The 8,590-nt window shown below is 52.4% G+C and overlaps 1 long non-coding RNA gene across 1 annotated transcript in view; it reads left to right on the top strand.

The window, feature by feature from the left end:
* LOC116657944 overlaps positions 1-6,589 on the top strand; it is a 12,326-nt gene extending 5,737 nt beyond the window's left edge. The window contains exons 2-3 of the long non-coding RNA XR_004313123.1: positions 3,941-3,948; positions 6,579-6,589. This is a non-coding gene — a long non-coding RNA (uncharacterized LOC116657944). The remainder of the gene's footprint in view (positions 1-3,940; positions 3,949-6,578) is intronic.
* Positions 6,590-8,590: the final 2,001 nt, after the last annotated feature.

The following is an 8,590-nucleotide window of genomic DNA, read 5'->3' as shown; positions in this document are numbered from 1 at the left end:
TGACATTGGGTTGAGACCAGGCACCTACTTTTCCAACTGCACAGCATTCATTCATCCACATGAACCAGAACGAATGGACCCCATCCCCTCTCCATCATTAGTGTTGTTTTAATTCCGACTGTTTCAACCAGTGCTGTGATGAACACCCTTGAAAAGACATCTTTGACTAGGTGTGTAAGGATGTTAGTGGGATGAACTCTAAGGATCAGAACTTCTGGGGAAGAGATGCATCTGTGGCCCTTTGATGCGTCCTCCACCCTGTTCTCCTGAAGAGGAGCGTCCCTTCACTCTTCCCTCCAGGGGATCTGCTGGAGCCTCTGCCTACGTACATTGTCACCAGGGCTGGTTGTCACCTGACTAAAGACCGCCAGTGTGATGGTGACCGGCCTTTCTCTGCCGTGTTTCCAACTGCCTGGGTTTCACCTGAGAGGGTCAAAAGCCTCTCTAACACACACTGGCCACCTGCATTGCCTCTCATTGGAACTGCCCATGTCTGTTCTGTTTCTGTTTAGAACACTGGGTTTTCGAAAGGATTTTGGACCACAGGGATGGGAAACCTTTCTCCAACCTTGCGTATATGAGGAATGCTTTTTCCAGGTTGTGGTTTGTCTTTCAAGCAGTTTTTCTGGGCTTTTGCTAATTTTTTTGATTTGTTTGGTTTTGTTTTTGCCACAGGAAGAGCTAAGCATCTCCCTTCTGTCTTCTGGCTGTGGTGTCACAGGGGGAACAGCAGTGTCTACCCTGAGATTATGCACAGAGTTACTAAAAGGGCTTCATTTTGTACATCACATCTTTAATCCCCCTGGATATCCCCTTAAAATAATAAAAATGCTGTTTCAAGTGAAAACAAACAAAAAAATCACCAGCCCCAGCTTAAAACATGTGGGCAGGGACAAAAAAAAAAAAAAACACAACTTTTTTAAAGTTTCATTGACAGGGAACACCCAGGCGAGGTAAAGATACGCAGAGAGAAAGAGGACTTGGGGTTGTCAGGGGCTGGGTGAGGAGGGAGGGGAGTGTGCGCTCTGGATCCAGGGTTTCACTTTGAGGAAAGAAATAGCGTGAAACTAGATGGTAGTGATGGTCGCACAACATTGTGAATGCCCCTAATGCTCCTGAATTGCACAATTTAAAAGGGGAAAAGTCTATATTTTATTAATGAAACTCTAAAAAGAGAAATAAAGGATGCCATAAATGATGTGAAACAAATAAAGGAAACTAAATAAAACCAAACAAAAACATCTCCAGCAGAAGGGACTTCAAGTTTGGGGGGGGGTGACTGACGGTGGGATTTTGGAGAAGATCTTGGAGAAGAAGGTGTGGGTGGGTGCAGAGGGGGCTCTGCCTCAGGGGGTGGTGATGCCTGAACTGGTTCTCCGTTGCCCAGCAGTCCAGGTGCAGATGCAGAGTCAGGAGGAGCTGCAGGAGCAGCAGGAGGGAGCTCGGGGTCTCCTGCTGGATCCAGATCATCCTTTTTTTGGTCTCTGACATCTTCCCCTGTCCCTGCCTCCTCTGTAACTATTGGATGTGGAGAGAGTTTTACGTCTTGTGGAAGAGCTCATGCTGTGAGAGAGGAAAAATTTACCCACCTGCCTCCCTTTCCATGTGCCTCTTCAAGGACAGAAATCTTCCCAGAGCTTTCCAGACAGCTCCCACCCAGAAAGTGCCCACAGGATTGTTCTGTGACTGAATTTTTCCAGACAGGTGGTCTGAGGCCATTCTTTGCTCTGGTCTCAACAGTAGCCTCTGGGGACACCTCCCTGTGTGGCCCAGCACTCGCCCCTCCCTCACCTACACACATGCACCAGCCCTGCCTTTCTGACCTTTGGGCTCTGATTCGGGGGCTCCTGTTCCTCCACCTGACTTGCAGCGAGGTGGGCACAGTGCTCCAGGTCAGAGCTGGGTGAGCTGAGCTGCCCGTCAGCCCCGGGCAGGTCCCTGGAGGGAGCCCTGTGTGATGTCTGGGTCGGAGGCCTGCCCCGCTGATTTCGGGGCCATGGTGGTGGGGACCCCTCCATATCCAGACCCACCTGGAGGCCTGTGCTGGCCCTCCGAAGAGTGGCACACCAGCCCTTCACTTTTGCAGGGGGTGTTGGTGTTCTTATTCATCAGCTTCTGTTCAGTATGTGGTATCTGGCTCTGCAATGACAGTGACCAGCAGCTGACCCGGCCTGGAAGTCTCAGAGCCCTGTCCGGCCAGGAACACTCCTGCTTCTGTCCACTCGACCCTCTGCTGCCAGTTCAGACCGGGACCATGTTCAGCTCAGACACCCGGGAGGGAAAAGACATACCCAGAGAGCATGGGCTCCACCTCGGGAAGCAGGGCCCTTCCCTGGCTCTCCACATCCCAGCCAGCCAGCTTTGACCTGGGCTGTGGATGTGACCGGCCCCCCAGGCCTCTGACGTGCTCTTGCTTGAGGCAGAAACCCATCCCCAACATGACTGCCCCACCTCCACCAGCCAGGACGGGGCCGTGGGGCTACCTGGGTGGGATCTGAATGGTTGCCCGGCCTGGGCGGGCCTTCCCTGTGCCTCCCTGTGTTTCCTTTGGGTATCTCTGGCCAAAAGGCCAGAGGCGCCTTTGGTGAGACCTGACCCAGCGCCAGCAGCGTTGGTACAGCCCCTCGCTGCAGGCTTTCCGTGTGCTGCTGCCTCGGGATATTGGGATGCAGCAGAACATGCCTCTGTCTCCAACCAAGTGAGCTGAGTAGGGACTTCTCTATAGAGTGGGTGCATGGTGACTTCGGTTCCTAAGTTCTGTTGGGCTCTATTGCCAGGGAAGTGATGTCACTTTCTGGGGCCCACTTACCCAAGCTTCCTCCTGACACAAAGCTCCCCAAGGGTCTTTCTGGGCTGCCGATCTCTCATTTCTCACTCCATGCCATGTCCACACACAGTGACAACAACTCAGCCCCCCTGATAGCCCTGGGGAGGCCTGGATGCAGCCAGCGCCGCAGCTCTGAGGACACAGCTGGGTTCAGACCTGGCTCCCCCAACTCAGCAGTGCTGTCACCCTGGACAAGCCATGTGCCTCTCAGGGTCTCCCCAATCCCCCATCGGCACAGTGGGGATCATTCTGGCCCCTGCTTCCTAGAGAAGCCATCCTGTCTCTAGACCTAGAAACACCTACTGCATCTGTCACCCCCATGGGCTGTCATCACAGGGAGCTTGTGCACAGGCTCAGCAAAGGAAGGACCCCACAGAGGGCTGGCAGAGCGCAGAGCACATTCCACACAGGCCTGGGTCTGCCCTGAGGTCTGGAGAAAGTCACTTTCCTTGCTGCTTGCTTCCAAGCTCCCAGTCGTGAGACTGAAATTAAATACAACTCTGACATCATCCGCTCTGGCATACAACCTCCTAGGTCATTCTGTCATGTTGACATACAGGCCCAGTGTCCCATTTCGGCCTCTGGAGTGGGCTGCCCCACAATGGCTTCCTATTTTTTGCCTTCTGTTCCCACGCCCTTTTGTGACTCCCACACCCTCCCCTGGAGGGTGGATGGACTTTGGGACCAGGTTCTGACATGTAGACTGACTTGTGAAAATGTGCGTGAGTTCCACTCATTCCCAGCTCCAGTGTTCCTTTTCTCTGTCTCTGTCTCTCAGTGCCTCTCTCTCTGTCTTGTCTCTCTCTCTGTTTCTCTGTCTCCCCCCGCTTCTTTGTGTTTCAGTCTGTCTGTCTCTTTTCCTGTATGTATGTGTGTATATATTTATGTGTATATGTGTGTATTTATGTGTGTGTATTGTTCGGGCCCAGGGCAGGTCACTTCTGAAAATCCCTTGATGACATATTGATTATTTTGAATTCATGTACTGAAGAAAAATTATCTTTGAAAATTGTGCAACAACATTGGTGGGATCTTCTCTAAGGATCAGCACTGCTAGTGAAGGGATGCACCTGTGGCACTTTGATGTATCCTGCAGCTTGTTCTGCCAGAGAGGAGCGTCCGTTTGCTCTTCCCTCCAGGGGACCTCCTGGGGCCTCTGCCTGCTCAGTTGTCACCAGAGCTGGTTGTCACAGGGCTAAAGACTTGCCAGTGTGATGGTGGCCAATGCTGTCTCTTCACTCTGTCCGTTTGCCTGTGTCCTCACCTGAGAGGTCGAGCATCTCTAGCACACACTGGCCACCTGCACTGACTCTCGTTGGAACTGCCTGTGTGTGTTTTGTTTCTTTTCAGAACACTGGGCTTCAAGAGGTTTTGGAACACAGTGATGTGAAGATTTTCTCCGACCTTGGGTCATGAGGAACGCTTTTTCCAGGCTGTGGTTTGTCTTTCCAGCTGTCTTTCTTGGCCTTTGTTTTCTGCTTTGGTTTGGTTTTATTTTGCCACAAGAAGAGCTAAGCATCACCCTTCTGGCTCTGGTTTCACACTTAGAACAACAGTGCCTACCCCGAGATTATGCACAGAGTTACTTAAAGGGCTTCACTTGGTATGTCTCATCTTTAATCCATCTGGATTTCCCTCTCAAAATACAAAAATGCTAATGTACGTGAAAACAAACAAACAAAAATTCACCCGTCCCTACTTAAGATATGTGGGCAGACAGAAAAAAAAAAAAAAGCCACCTTTTATATGATTTCATTGATTGGGAACCTCCAGGATAGGTAAAGACATAGAGAGAGAAAGGGTATTAGGGCTTGTCATGGGCTGGGGGAGGTAGGATTTGGGGTGTGCTTTGTATACAAGCTTTTACTTTGAGGAAGGAAATAGTCTGAAACAAGTGGTGTTGGTCTCACAGCACTGTGAATGCACTTAATGCTCCTTAAAACTGCACAATTTAAAATGGGAAAAGGCTAAACTTTATTCTTATAAACTTAAACAAAAATAGAATATACTATACTAGAAAAGAAAAAAATCTGACTCCATAGAAGATGTGCTCATTTGGCTTTAAACCTGTGCCCTCTTTTCTAGGCTTAGTCTTACTAGCTCTGCACCTTTTGTAAAACAATGCTGCCTTTAGCCTGAAATATACAGGAGAGCCTATTCTCAAGGCTCTGATCTTTAAGGATATTAAAACTTTTGCACTGATACAAAGACAACAAGTTGCAGAATAGAAAATAACTTTTGTCTTGTTAGAGGTTTTACAGAGGCACTATGACCTGGTCCACGTAGACAGCTGCAGACCAAGACAATGGCAGACTAATATCCTGGAGAACCATCTTCCCTAAGTCAGACTTCAGGCTCCTTTTCTACTAAAAAGGGGAGGAGCTGTGGTTGGTTGTTGCAAACTTCTTTGTGTAGGATTTCTTTGTTCTTGGAATCCTTTGCAGCTGTCCACGTGGGTCAGATCATTGTATCCCTGTAAAACCTCGAAGAAAACAAAGGTTATTTTCTATTCTGCAACTTGTTATCTTTATAGGAGGGCAAAAGTGTTATTATCCTTAAAGGTCAGAGCCTTGAGAATAGGTTCTCATGCATATTTCAGGCTAAAGGCAACATTGCTTTTACAAAAGGTGCAGAGCTAGCAAGACTAAGCCTAGAATACAGGGCAGAGGTTTAAAGGAAAAGGAACAGATCCAATATGGAGTCAGATTTGTTCTTCTCTATTACAGTGCCTTTTGGTGAGAGCTAAGAGGATGCTTCCTGGGTGGGTCCTCCACTGTCCCAGGCTGGAGTTCAGGCAGGATCCCTGCCAGATTCACCATGACTTTGGACCTGATCTCCCGCAGAGAAAATGACAATTATTGGATTAAAATTACCTGTCAAAATCCCTTCAATTGCCTGTAAACTATACCACAACAGGGGATGTCTCATTGGCCAGTCAACTGCCAGTCTCCCCTGATGCAAGGGACCAGCATCGCGGCGGGCTCCCTGGTGTCCTGGCCAGTGCACCTTCCTACTTTGTTTTCCAGCCTTGGCTTCTTAACTTTGACGCTTTAAAAGCTCCCGTCCCTCTTCCCTCTGGCCTGTTGTGAATGAACATGGTCCCTGCACCCACCTGGGCTGAGCCCAGGCCACGCACACAGCCCCATGCACACAGCCCACCATCTGCTGTCTACCCCTGGGCTCAAGTGCACCCTCTGAACTCCCCCACCCCAAAGGCCCGCGTGCCCAGTGCCTCCGCCCTAGGGGTCCAGATCACCATCAGGACCATCAACCACCCAAGGCCCACAGGCCAATGGCTGGCATCCTGGGATCACCCTGACCCATAGGGTCAGTTGAGGCACAGGGTGCGTGGATCAAAGTGCCAGGATGGGAATTTGAACAGCCTTTAGCCCAGCCTGCCTCGCCCTGTAGCCTCAGACATTAACTATGAAGGTGCACACTAGGCTGGATCCCCCGCTGGTGGCAATGGTCATCATTACTGGAGCCCGGATTTCCCCACCCCAACCACAGGGTGGGGGGTGAGGGAGTCAGCTCAGGGTAGGGGTGCACTCAGAGTGAAGTGGATCCCATGGTGAGGGGGTACAGGTTGAGGGTGTGGGGCCACTCAGAGTGGAACTGACCTTGCTGAGAGGTGAGGGGGAAAATTTCAGGATGTTAGGGGTCCTGTAGTGAGTCATGAGGGGTAAGCTTGTGGGTGTAGGGGCCATAGGTTAGGAACTAGCAGGATGGAGTGTCAGGGCACGGGCCTCAGTGTGAGGGAAAGAAGCCCTGTCTTCAAGGTCTGGTGGGAGACTGGGCCTGGCCAGGGGTGGGAGGGTAGTAACAGGGAAGGGAAGGTGAGCAGGGGAAGTGGGGCTGGCGGGGTGTGGCCTGGCCCAGGGCAATCGTGGTTCTAGTTCAGTGCCAGGACCCAGTTGGTGGCGGGATGAGGGCTCTGGGGATGGAGACCAGGCGGGGCGGTTAGGAGGGGCCCCACCCTTTCCTCCTGGCCCCAGTGGCCAGGTCTGCTAAAGCAGTAGCCCCACCCGAGCAGTTTGCGCTGCAGGCGGGAGGAGGAGGGGCGCATACGTGCAGGCGGACAGACGCGCGGGCGCCGGAACCCGCCCAGAACGCTTGGAAGCTGGAGGGAGCTGGTTGTTCCTGGATCAGCTCCTGGAAGAGGAACACGGCCTGGGGTCTGGGCCGCCGCTTGCCCTAGGCTCGGCTGCCGCTGCCGGGCAGTTAAGAGGGCCATGTTGGGGGCGCGCAGCTCGGGGAGCCGGCGGGTGACACCTGGGCTGTGCGGCTGGGGAGGCGCACAGGGAGGGGTGCGGAGGTGAGGTCCAGGCCGCGCGTCCCGTTAGGACCCTGAGGCGGGTCCCAGCCGCCGCTGTGGTTCGTGGTAACACCGCTATTAGTAGTTCCTGAACCCCTCGTTTTTGCCGCCGCTTATACCCGGGTTACGAGAGCAGGTAGAGCCCCGGGAGGTGGGAGGGCGCCGGACGGCTCCGGAGCATCTCCGACTGGCCCTCAGACCATGGTCTGCTCCTGGGAGGAGGGTGCGGTGCGGTCGCAGGGCCTCGGATGGAATGGGGGCTGCCCCATGAGAGCCCCTGGATTTGCTCCCATATTCCCTGCCGCCTGAGCTTGGGGGCGGCCTCTAAAGCCCCAGGTTCGTGGGACTCAGGTTACAGGTCAGACTGCTCCTGGGAGGTGGGCGCGGTCGATCAGTGTGCTGGGATGGCTCAAGCAGCAGCGGGAAATTGTCCACCCCCGCGCTCTCACGCAGCCCATCCGCCATCGCAATCCCGCCATCGCACCGCCGCTCCAGGAGATTCTTACCTAGTTCCACACGGGCATCAGAGCCAACTGCCACCTGGGGGATCTTCCAGGAACCATAAACCGGCCTTCGACCAACCGCACCTGAGCGGACAGTGCCTGGAGCAGAGGCCGAGCCCTGGACAGGCCGTGGGGGAGATGGGGTCAATCGACCAGCTTGCCAGGTCGCTGCCCATCTCCCTGCCGCTGCCTCCAAGATTCGTGGATCACTTGTTTTCAAGTCAGTGCGTTCCTGAGAGGCAGGCGCGGTGCAGTCAGGAGGCGGGGGCTGCGGGGAGGGCTGCTGCCCAGGGGGAGCAGGTGGACTTGCTCCCATCTCCCCCAGGGCCAGACCTGGGGACGGCCTCTGCTGCCCCAGGTTTGCAGGACGCATGTCATGTCAGCCTGTCCCTGGGAGGAGGGCTCAGTGTACTCGGGGCAGCCTCAGTGGCTGACAAGGATTTTAGAAGTGGTATCTAGCCCAGCATAACTAACTCTCCTTTCTTCTCTTGCTTCCTCAGTTGGTGGCTGTATCAGCTTTTTCATTATAGGTTATTGCTGGATAATGAACATAGGTTTCTGTGCTATACAGAAGAAATTTTATTTAAAATCTCTTTTTATATATAGTGGCTAACATTTGTAAATCTCAAACTCCCAAATTTATCCCTTCCCATCCCCTTTCCCTGGTAACCTTAAGATTTTTTACTAAGACTGCAAGTCTGTTTCTGTTTTGTAGATGAGTTCACAGTGTCTTTTTCTCTCTTTTTTTAGATTGCACATATGAGTGGTATCATTTGGTATTTTTCTGTTTCTGGCTGCTTTCATTTAGAATGACGATCTCTAGCTCCATCCATGTTGCTGCTAATGGTTTTATTTTCTCCTTTTCATGGTAGAGTAGTATTCCAGTGTATAAATATATCAGAACTTCTTTATCCAGTCATCTGTTCCTACATTTATCTTGCCTCC

Source organism: Camelus ferus, chromosome 19 (assembly GCF_009834535.1).
Source record: "Camelus ferus isolate YT-003-E chromosome 19, BCGSAC_Cfer_1.0, whole genome shotgun sequence".
Taxonomy (NCBI): Eukaryota; Metazoa; Chordata; class Mammalia; order Artiodactyla; family Camelidae; genus Camelus; species Camelus ferus.
Note: the sequence above shows the minus strand (reverse complement) of the source record. Positions and strands in the feature narration are given on the sequence as shown.